Here is a 12,767-nt window from a genome sequence, read left to right as displayed (position 1 = left end):
TTGTTTTGTGATCCTCGGCATCCCAGTCACAAAACTAGAGAGGGCACAATCGAGATTGAAACATGCCATTGAAAAGTTCAATGAATCTCAAAAGATCTAGGAGTTTCAAATCCAATTAAAACCTAATATTTCTATTTCGTTTTTCATGGTGGAAATTGGCGAATCGTCATTCGCCTACCTTCAAATATTTTATAGCTTGGATTACGGCATCCCTCTTCCAAGTTATAAAATATTGTGTTGGGTCCTAAACTTAATATTTCATATTGGGTGTTATATTAAGGACTTTAAATCAACTATCTTGAATATCTCCCAAAAGATGTCTAGTTCAGACATCTATGATCTTCCCAAATCTCTTGGGACTTCACTTCCTCCACCTCCTCCAATTATTCTCCCTAACCCACAAGTTCAAGGTCACTCAAGCCCTATTGGCAAGCAAGGTCTATGTGTGATCGCATCTTGGAGATGAAGCCACATATTGACAATCCGAGAGAGTTGGGTGTCAAAGTCTTAAGAACGTTGGATATTCAATCACTTTCTAAGTCACATAGTGAGTTCCTTTGGGACTACTATGAAACAGACTATGACATGACCCTTAAATGATCTTATCTATTTGCTTGGTGCTGCTGAATTAGCAATGATTTGGAGGACTAGTAAAGCAAGTTTGATTAAGAATATCAACTTCTCAAACCTTAAATGGACATTGACAATGGTAACATTGGATATCCAGAAAAAAGCTTTCTCTTCCCAATGGAAAGGGATCGGCCATAGTCAACTCAATTGACCAAATGGTAAAGAGAAAGATTAAGTCTGTGATAGTCCCGTGTACCATTTCCATAGAGTCCATATGTTTATATTGCCAAAGGAAGGGGCATTGGTTACAAAACTGGCTATTTACCTGAAGGATCATAGGGTTGATCAAGTCTAGATGTTTGATTCTACTTCCGGTGAAGTCCACTATCTAACTCTGTTAAGTTTCTATTCTGAGATTCTCATTACATGATGTGAATGGGTCACATGTTGTTGTTTTAAGAATCAAAGAAAAGTGAAGAAACTTAAAGGAAGTATATGTTGATTCTGATCGCGAAGATGGATTTCGATCGCATGGTTCGGTGATCAGAATTTTGAGTTGTTGCTTAGGAGTTATGATATATTGCTTAGGAATAGATAACAACAAGTTTTTCATATGCATTTGCACTGTAAGTATAAGTTTTTTTTCCGCAAAGTTTAAAATAAAATAAAAAAAGGTTTTAATTTTATATTTATTTTAAATATCCGTACAGTGGCATTTGTGAAAAATGGTTGTTTATATGATTCCATTGATAGCAATATTGGAAAAATGGACTTGATTCTTTCATTTGTGGTAATGTCTAAATTTACCAAATAAGGAAAGATTTTCATCGCCCAAGTTTCAATTGGACCGAAACTTGGAATCATGCAAGTTGTATAGTATGATGAATGAGAATTTTCATCTTTGGAAAAATAAGATTAATTCCTTGTTGACATGTATATGTGAGTCAAGTGAAGGACTAAGGGATCGAGTACACATTCTGGTGCACTGATCAAGTCCACCACAAAATATCGTTAATACATTCGTCATGATTTACTAAAGTTAGTAAATATGGTTATACTTACAAGTTTAAGTATAATTCTGAAACATTGGAAAAGTTTCAATGTATGGAAAACGGATGAGAAGAATCAAATTAGGCAGAAAGATAAAAGGTTCTCAAATCTGAAAAGATGGGAGAGTACTTTAGTATCAGGCTTTGTGATCATCTTAATGATTTAGAAATCATATCGCAATTAGTCCTCTAAGGACATCTTAGTGCATTCTTATGACTAAGAAGAGGAATCTTGAATTGTTGGAATGGTTAAATCAAGAAGATGAGTCATACTTCGTTCCAAAACAAGTCTTAGAGTCATACTCCAAGACTGTAAGTTGAGTGACATATCTTAAAGAAAGGTTTATAACACTTGTCAAATGTAAGAGTAAAAGTGTCCTACTCTTGTACATTTGAAATTGGTAAGTTGTGATGTTTTGGATAAAACAAAGACCAACTTAGGCCAATTATGTGAAGTGTTTGTCTTGATAAAGAATATGCACTATCTCTTGAATATTTGACAAGTGAGTCTTATATGTCAAGAGGACAGTGGGAGTCTAAAAGATCCTAAAAGTATTTCAAGATCTAATCAAGAGTAAAAACATGTAGTTTATCACTAGCACACGACACGAGGTTTATAACCTATCGTGTTGACATATTTCTATTTTTGTGCCCATTCCAGTGAAAGTTGGCTTTGCATATGAGTTCTGAGAGTTCTCAATTGGTTGCATAACAACTTGGAAGCAATGGCAGGCCCTTGTGCTGCCAGGTGGCAAGAAGTTAAGACTGCACAAGTTCAATCCATATAAGTTTGGATTTGTCGTTAACCGTGTCTTGTGATTATGTTTTTGACAAATTCACATGGATAGGAACACATACACCATAAAAATCTAAGTGTCATAAGGTTTCTCTCCGATTCATGAAAATGATGGTGAGGAAATGCTTTCACTAAGTAGATTTTAGGTAGATAGCAAGTGTGATATTTGCATTCTCAAAGTCGTTAGTGGAGCGTGTGTGGTTAACCGTCACACTAACATGGACTTGTGAGGAATGGCAAAGGTCTGAACAATTGAGACTATGATTACGGCATCCCTTTTCATAGTTCTGAAATTGTTTAGACACACATGTGTGCTATCCAAGGAAAGGTGTATGATCTTGATAAAGTTTTATCAAAGCATCTCGTATCAGAAATTTGAACTTTGGTAAGAAAGTCAATACAGTATTGATTTCTAGAAGTCCAGCTGATTTCTGAGTACATGTCAAAGCTAGTGGGAGCATAAGTGTTATGCTAATAATTCTCATGTTAGTGGGAGCATGATAATTATGATTAGTATTGCAAGACAACAATGTTAATTATAGAAAACAAAAGTTTCAATTCGTGAAGTTGCAGGGGTTGAAAGTTTTTTTTGCTATAATTAAGGGAGAGGAAATTATACGTCATTTCAATTCTAAAAGCTTAGATTGAGGTTTTAATCATCTTTAGTCAAGGGTATATATGAATTTTGTGTTGGAATGGCTCAACATAAGGAAATTCTATATATAGGTCCATTATTTGCGTTCTAAAATTCGATTATGATTACGACATCCCTTTTCATAATCTGAATTATAAGAACTTGGCAAATAGAAATAGAGATATTATAGCAAAAAGATTGGCCTAGAATCATGTCTTTATGTGAGACATCATGAATCGTGTCCCATTTGCTTTGGGTACAGGATCGATTGCATGTGCTATAATATTTATCCTTTCTAAATTTTCCAAATGCCTGAGGCATTAAGAAGGGGAAAAGGTCTAGAATTGGATACGACTAAAATGATTAAGCAAGTGTCGAGGACAATCTAAGGTTTACCAAAGATTAGTTGCTCAGGGACAGTTGGAAGTATAGTGTTTCTGGAAGGACCATATTGACATGTTCTGAAAAGAGGCAACTCTTGTTCAGAAATGATAGTCAAAATGGGAATATGGAGTTGTCTCCATAGGTGGAAGCAATCTGTGTAAGATTAGAGAAAAACTTAATGCAAGAAAGATATTCAAAGCAATGTACTTTGAATATGAGACTTTATTTCCATGGAACTGATCTCCATTGGAATACTCTGTAATGTATGTTGACAAGTCTTTGTGACTTTGTGCATGATCATTACAAGAGGATCAATGCATATAAGTTTAGAATCTAACAGATTTAGGTAAATGGCAGGATTTGGAATTCTTGCATTTTCAGTAAGGAATTGGGATTGTGAAATGAGAATCATTGGAATTATGTTCAAACGATCTATTTCACAAAGTAAAGATCATAGACAAACTTAGTGTGCATACTTGGTGTATGGTATAACTAATGTTTAGACAAACATAGTGTGCATACTTGGTGTATGGCATGACTAGTGTTTAGGAAACATAGTGTACATGCTTGAAGCATGGGACAACTGTTGTTTTAATTCAAGTATAAAGCTGATAGTTTGAAACAGTATGCAATGAATGATGGGTAATCAACATGGTGATAAATAAAAGGTGTGTTTATTTATATTCATAAGTTCTGAGACCATATTGGATTCGATTATTCTTGTGTTTCACTTTGCATGTTTTGACTTCCAGAATAAATAGGTCGTTCTTCCTGAATAACTAAGTTATTCAAACTATCCACAGTCGGTCATATGTTGGAAGTAGATATGAATCAAGACTGTCATGGGTTGGCTTGTAGAGGTCTAAGATGTTGGACAAAGCGGTGCTACAACACTCATGAGTGCTCATAAGTTCTGAGTATTGGATTCAACACACGCTCATTTGACTCGCTTCATGGATTTTATCAAGAGTGATCATGAGACGATAATATCTTATATTCTTCAAACCTAGAGATATGAGTTGTTACTATGAGTTGGTTATATATTGATTGCACGAAAACGCATTGGTAACTCGATGTTATAAAACGTGCCTTTGTGTATGATTCAACAAGTAGTAGAACAAGCCATATGAGTCGAAGTTTATCCATTCCTTTTACCCTTAAAGGGATAAAAGCGATATCTGTGGGCCCCTCGATGATTTAGTGATGACACCCCGAAGTGCTTGGCCAACCCAAGACTGATTTGATTTGTTCAACTAGTCGGTCGTCATAAATCGGAAATCGGGAAACAACAAATGGACAGAGAGAATGATTTTAATCCATGTCTCAGTCCATATGATATCTAGAATTGAGGAATATATGATCCTTTATCTAATGGACAAGTCATTGACGAGATCTGAGTTCAGTTACAACGTCATAATTCGACAGCGGCTTAAAGAGCTACGATTGCCAGTCGGTTCTTGAAGTCATACTCAATAATAGTTTTAGACTTATCCAAGTGGGAGACTGTTGGATTAGTGTCTAAGTCTACAACTATATTTGGTATGAACTTGACCCGATTGTCATGGTCCATTTGGGTTGCATGGCATCATGCATTTGGATAGACTAAAATGAGAGAAATAACACTTAAGGTTTACTAATATATTATAAGTTCTAATATATTAATAAGATTATTTAATTAGTGTTGATCAAGAATTAATTTGGAATTATTTAAGTGATCAAAAGGAGACTAATTAAATATATGGGCTGATTGTGTAAATCATCCATACTTGTATAATGGGCTAATGCTCCATGGATTATCAAGTTGGGCTAAAACCCATAGGATGCTCCATGGTGTTTTTGTACCCATGGATCATGGAAATGAAAGGCCATAACAATTAGGGTTTACATGGTGTAACCCTAATTGTGACAAACTATATAAGCATCTTATTCTTGACAAAATCGGCGACTATGTGTGTATGGTGAGGGCTAGCCGATTTCATGAAGTGGTTCATTTCTCTGTAAGTTATTCCAAGTGTATTTGATGTTGTGTGAACCATTTGAGGTGTCACACTTGGGGCACTCGACTCTTAAGCATCAAGGAATCAAGCTACATAAAAAGGTATGTCTTCAAACTTGTTTTATTACCCAAGTATCAAAGATTGTATGCTAGATATGGTAATACCTTGGAATATTCATATTTGCATGTATAATAGAGAAAACATAGATCCAAGGTATTTAGGGTTGCATGTATACTTGGGAGTGTTAGAATGCTCAAAACCTAACAGATATAAGGTCTCACGACGTGACAATGAAAAAGCCTGTATATCACAGAGTTTTTGGGACTCACGACGTGATAGAATGATGCTTACGCCATGAGGTCAGTCCAGTGGAAAATCCGTGACTGAGTTGGCTGAGTCGGGAGTGAGTTGTTGGAATCCGACCGAGTGAACTGTCACGACGTGACCAAGGGTTGGTCACAACGTAAGACTCGATATAGGGTTTTTGACCTATGATTTTGACTTTCTGGGTTGACTCTTTAACCTGGTTTGACTTTGGGGTGGGTCCTAGCCATGAAGGTGTAAAATGGTTATTTACCCCAGGGAGAGAGAGAGAGAGAGAGAGAGAGAGAGAGAGAGTATGATAAGCACCTTAATTATGGATTATCACCTTAATTGCTAATTAGGGTTGTTTGGGTATGTTTAGTGTAAGGAGCTTTTGTAGCAACAACTTGAGTGTGAGTTTCATCGGCTATCGATTGAGGTGAGTCTTCTCACTGTGCTTATGGGTCGAAGGCACCAATTTTGTACCACTAAATTATATAGGATTCTAGTTGTCTTTGTGATACTTGCTTGGACCAGGGGTAGCCCGTGGCATCTGTATGAAAGACCATGGGGGTAGCCCATGACACTTGTGTGTAAGACCTTGGGGAAGCCAAGGCACTCGAAGGAAGACCATGGGGGAAACTTATGGCCATGGTATGAAAGACCATGGGGGTAGCCCATGAAACTTGTATGCAAGACCATGGGCGATAGCCCATGAAACTGTTGTATGATATGTGGTATTTTGAGGAAACTCAATAAGCTTTATGTTTACAATTTTGTGGTTTAACATTTTCAGGTATTTTCAGTTCGAAAGGGAATGGTCCAACATGATTGCATCGTATCCACTGGAGTTTCACATCTATGATGTATTGATACTCTGATGTTCTTTTTGAATTATTGATGACATTGATGATCTTTTATGAAAAGTACAATGAATGTTTTATTATTTAAAAATGAAAAATTTTCTACGAGTTTTGGGACGTTACAATTCTATACTTATATTTTTATAATAAAATACCAGCATGTTGTTATTTATATAATAACATATTTTTAAAATTTAACACATCATATTTTTTATAAAAATAAATATATTTGTATAAGATAAATGAGGATAAATCTTAAAAATTACATCATGTAAAAATTACAAAGTAATTAAATGATGGTTTTGTACTTCAAAATTTTTTAGATAAAAAATAGAAAACGAAAATATTTAATTGTGTATTGTAATTTGAATATTTTAGATAAACTCTAGAAATAAAAAATATTTATATATTAAATAAAATATATTTGCATGATGATTAAAATTTATAGGTTTTAATTTTTTGTTTATATAAATATTACATTTCATGTTAAAATAAATTAATTTCGTAAAAACAAATATATTTCTTAAAAAGATTTCATGTAAAACAATGTTGTAAAAACTAATTTCTAAAATCATAATTTTAAAAAATATATATAATAACAAGGTTGCAAAAAATTTACAGAAAAGTTTTAAAATAAATTTGAATTATAATTATAAAAAGGTAAAAAGAGGGTCGAAATGTAAAAAGAAAAAAAAATGAGAGACTAACATCGTAATATTTTATAAATTGTTATTGTGTAAAATTTCACAGGTAGTTCTTAGACAATTTTCATAAAATGACAGAAATTATCATTATCTAAAATTCTTTAAAAATTAAAAAATCCATCTAACAGACATCGATGATAAGTATTGTTTACGTGCATGGTTTGTTCCAAAGAGATTATCAATACAAAAAAAAAATCCTAAGGACTATATTAGAGAGAAAAAAAAAAGAGAGATAATAAATGAGGAGAGAGATGTAAACCGAACATAAAATATAGTGTTCTATGATATAAAATATAGTGTTCTATGATACAGTAATAAGTACACATGAGTAAACGGGATGGTGCCGTGTTACAATACCCTCCGGCCCAATGAAAAAATGAAATTTATCAATTAGAAGGGTGTAAACCTAAACAAAAAAGAAACAAAAATTTATAATTTAGAATGTAAAAAATGTAATTTAGAGGGATTAACATTGTGATGTCCGGCAAGATTAACGTGCAGTCACGTACGCGCTTCAGGGCGCCGTGGGGTCCACCACATGTAACCCGTTCTGGCGTCGGTAGGAAAAATCCACTGTTTTGCGCTCACCATGTTCTAATGACGTGGCAATCATCAGACAGGGACTTTTTGAACAACGGGTGGGACCCACTGAGTGGTGGGACAAAAGAACTTCGAGTTGCCAGCTGGCAACTGCCAAGAACACATCATAGATTGTCTGGACACTGTCACGTGATATAGCTTAGGGATTGGTGATTCATTATTTTAAAGCAAAGGGAGTAAGATTGAATCTTCCTTAAAAAATAATCAAAAATGAATGTCACGTGGATCTAAGTATCTTACATGAAACAAAAGTTTATTTGTGTGCAACATACAAAAGAAATAAGTAAATCATTTATTCCCCAAAAAAACCTTTTGGTTCATTATATTGAAAATTTTAATTTAATCATAAGTATACCAAGCGTAATTATTTTTATATTTATGAAAACTAAAACATAATTTAAGTACGATTAGGTTTAATTACATAAAATTGCTAAACAAAAATTAATATTGATGTTGTAATTGTAAAACTAAATCCCCCTAGTACGCCTAATAAGATTTTAGCATGTGTTTGACAATGATGTCGGTTATATACAGTCCACGATTGTTTTCATCATGTCGTTGAGCCTATAGAGATAGAAGTTGTCTTTATATTTTTGATTGTTTTCATCATGTGGTTTGAGTCTAGAGAGATAGGTGTCTTATATATTTGGTGTCTTTATCAACCATCTCTAATTCATAAGGCCTTCTATTTTTGGTGTCATCATCATCGGTTGTCTCTAATTCATAAGAAATTATGTTTTAAAAAAAATATGTGCAATAGATATAATCAAATAATATAATTACTAATATGAAAATATAAAAAGGTGCAACTTCGTAATATTGAATTGTTAAATGGAAATGTTGTTGTAGAAAACATCAAGATGTTGCAAGGCTAATGAGTATATCTTTTTATTTTTTGTCTGTCATCTCATCGTCGACTCACCTTCCTCACGTATCCACTGAAAGGAAATTGACATATTTCACTCCCTTTCAAATATATAACAATAAGATGGTGTACTGTATAATAATATGAAGCACGGAAAAAGATAAATAATATACATTGCTTTCTTTTGACACGTGGACCTTACCATAACATTGCATATCAGGCGGTATGATGTTCACCACACCACCACAGTGATACTACATCTCACAATGGTATGTGGTGCCTATACACCTCAAGGTATAATGAAAAAAGAGATAAAGATAATTCCTTGTTTTATGCATTTTACCCAAAAACATATGATGGAGTAACATACTTTTATTCGTGGATAAGTTACTTGTATTTCTATTTGTTGCATGTTCTCAAAACAAAGAGGATACACACGTTTGTTATCATTACATTTGTTATCATTTTTATTGTTGTAATCGGGTTGATTATTTAAATTTCATTAAGGTGTTAGTTTTAGGTTAAAAATAAAAATATATTGATATATGACTTTTGTGTTAAAGATTATTTTGAAAATTAGAAAAATATTTAGCATAAATAGATTTTCAATCACAATTGTTCGACATTATTAATTGGAGACTGAGGCTCCGTATAGTTACTAAAAATAGAACGTTTTTTCGTAAGATTTTCTAAGAAAAATGAGAATTTTGAAAACTTGGTTAACAATGTTTTACAAAATAATTCCAAGAAAATTAGGTTGCGTTTAGTTGCGGAAAAATTGATCGTTTTCTGGAAAATTTTCCAAAAAAAATGAAATTTTGAAAACGCGTTTAATTCGTCTATTTTTCTAAAATTTTCACGGAAAATGAAAATTTTCCGTTTTATAAAATTAAAAAGAAGATGAAAATTTTTGGTAAACAAATAACCATCGTTTTCTATATTTTTCTAATTCCAAAAATTTTCTAAAATATAAACACACATCCACTCCATCCCACCCACCTCTACCTTCTCCCACCTTAACACTCCCAACCCACCACACCCCTACCTACTCACACTCAATCACTCACAAGCCCACCCCACCCCCACAAACACACACACATACAAACACACCCACCTCTACGGTGCCGATTTTCAATCCAATTTTTTATTTTTAAAACATACTAAAAACAAGTCGATATCTTTTTTATTAAAAAGATCATAGTCATATGTTAATTTTTAAATATCAATAAAACATTATAGAGACTTTTAACGGAAGTTTTAAAACATAATTAATTATTCGATGTGAGTATAGTCATGGTGAAGCCTTCCCACGATCAGAGAAACTACTTGGAAAACATTTAATCAACATCTACAAGCACGGATCTTAATGAGTTCTCCAAAATAGCTAATATCACAATACATGTACATGCATACAGACTATGGTTCACAAAAAGCTCTCGCTGTTCTAGCAATAACATTTATATTTAGGCTCACGACTTGTCATCGTTCCGTCGTCAACACGAGTCTATAGGCTCATTACATGTCGTCGTCCTTCCTTCAACTCCACATGTACAGTCAAGTCTTGCCCTTCCCAAGATCTAATGAAGTACCTGAAAAACATTTAATTCACAACTGTAATCCAAAGCTTAGTGAGTTCCCAAAATACCACATACGACAATATATATACAATGCATACAAGTATTAATCTTCATCACAAAGCTCGTGTGCGCCTTTGCCCTTCAGCATAAAGCTAGATTGGCTCTTGGCCTTCATCATAAAGGTGGTTCACCCCTTGATCTTCTGCATAAAATTGGTCCGCCCTGAGTATCTTGGCCTTTAGCACATACTTGTACCACCCTCAACTCTCAAACATATAATACTAGGTAATAACTCGTGTACTACATGGGTGACAATGTAAAATAATATAGACTAAATAAACTGAAATAACATAGACTATAAAAATCATATATGAAAAAAATTATTTCTGATACAACATTAGATATTTTCGTTACTTTTTTTTCCATTTTTAATTGATATTAAAATGGCCCATTTAATGGTAGCACATTGCTATAAATTGTTTTGAAAATGGTACTATTGAATCACTGTGACTTGATGACAAAACAATTCCATTTTGACCAATTTGAGTAAAATGTGCTTATTTTAAACCATTTTTATATGATATCATAACACCCTTAAGTTGAAAGAATTTATAAATATAACTATATAGATTTTTTAAATTAAATAATAAATTTTGCTAGGTTGTTATTAATCTAGAGATTATTTATTGTGTAACACCCGATTTCGAATACCTTCATTATTCGGGGTTGTCGCTCGATCATCAATTATCATAAGGCTTGGGACCTTGGGGAAGAAATGATTTGTCCCTTTTTGGATGAGGGTGTTAAAGTCTAAGTGATCCGAGTGCCCGATGGTATTTCGGAGACCAAGGGCATAATCGTAATTTGTTAACTTAGTCCTTTATGAATTTTGGGTTTGGATCGGGGAGTTTCAAGGCTAGGGTGAGTTGTTAGAAGTGTAGGGCTTCTTGTCAGCTTTCCGTGGATATAAAGTTCGTCGGAAACGGACTTAGATCGAGGAAGTTATGGTCTTCGGAGTGTTTTAGGGTTTAAGAGGGAACCCTGGTACGTGAGGCGTATAACAAGTTACGATTGGCATACTAGCTGAGAAGCTAGTACGCGGGGCATACCTCTGGTGTATGCTTAGCGTACTAGTGGATAAGATATGCGGGTCTGTAGCCTCATACGCTGGGCGTACGAGGGGAAATGAAAAACCCTAATTTTCATGTTGTACCCAATATAAGCTTTATGTTAGCCTCTTTTGATTATTTCTTAGTCATCCTCTATATCCTAAAAACCCTAATTCGTTCCATAGTCTTTGTTTGGTGATCTTGAGCTCTTGTGAGGCTTTTGTGGAAAGTTTTATGGATCTAAAAGAAGAAGAAGAAGGAGCTTGAAGACTTGTTCTTTGAAGGAAGGCTTTGAGATCCAGCTTTTGCATCTCCTTTTGGTGGCTTGGGAGGTATAAAGTCCAAACCTTGCCTTTTCATTTCATGGATCTTCTTTTTAGTTCATTTTTGGTCATTTTGGCCCTTTTTGGTTGATGATTGGGAGTTAAAGTCGTTTTGAAGCTTGTATTTATAAATCTGAATATATTATGGGTTCCTTGGGCATAAAGGTGCAAACTTTATGGTGATTTTGGTTCCACGCATGTATTAAGTCAAGTATTAAGCTACTTTGAGCTCTAGAGTCCCATTTAGCCATGCATGCACATAAAGTTTGCATCTTTATGTGATTAACCACCTTGGGGAAGTCAGATCTGAGTTTGGATCCAAGTCTTAATGGATTAAGCGCTAATTTGGAAAGATACCCATAGGCGGTGACTATGTTGGGCGTACAACTATGTACGGTGTGCGTACAAGTCTCTCATACAGTACACTGAGCGTATAGGCTAAGTACGCCCCGCGTACTCAGCAGACTTGGGCTTCTTCGTTTTGGCTTCAGTTTTGGAGCTTGGTTGTTTTGGACCATGTTGGGCCATCTTGATTTTATGGTTGGGCTATTGTGACTTGTTGGAATTTCTTGGGTGAAGGCCTACGAAAGGAATTGGGCCCAATTTGGAAAATAGGGCCATATTTGGACCTTAGATGCTTATTTTGGATTTTGGGCCTTTGGTCATCTAGTTTCAGCCTTGACATTAGGCCAAGCTTGAAAAGGGTAAAAAGGTCTTTTACCCTAATTTGGACTCATAGTGTGAGTCAGGGGCTAGATGTTAATGGGTTGTCATTTGTGGTATTTGATAGCGCGCAGATTTTAGCGGATTTGCAGTCAGAGATTATTTTTGGGATCAGTTGTCGATGGGGTGTTGTCTTGATATTGATAGTTCGGGGATCTGTCAGCCAACAGCCAGGGATCGTCTGTGTGATTCGGCAGTGCGAGGTGAGTTTTCCTCACTGTACTTACGGATCGAAGGCACCAAGGCCGGCCCGTTGGTTTGATAACCTGA

This window comes from Lactuca virosa, chromosome 9, assembly GCF_052849685.1.
Source record: "Lactuca virosa cultivar CGN04683 chromosome 9, Lactuca_virosa_CGN04683_v6, whole genome shotgun sequence".
Lineage (NCBI taxonomy): Eukaryota > Viridiplantae > Streptophyta > Magnoliopsida > Asterales > Asteraceae > Lactuca > Lactuca virosa.
The sequence above is the reverse complement of the archived record's forward strand: the minus strand, read 5'-3'. Positions refer to the sequence as shown.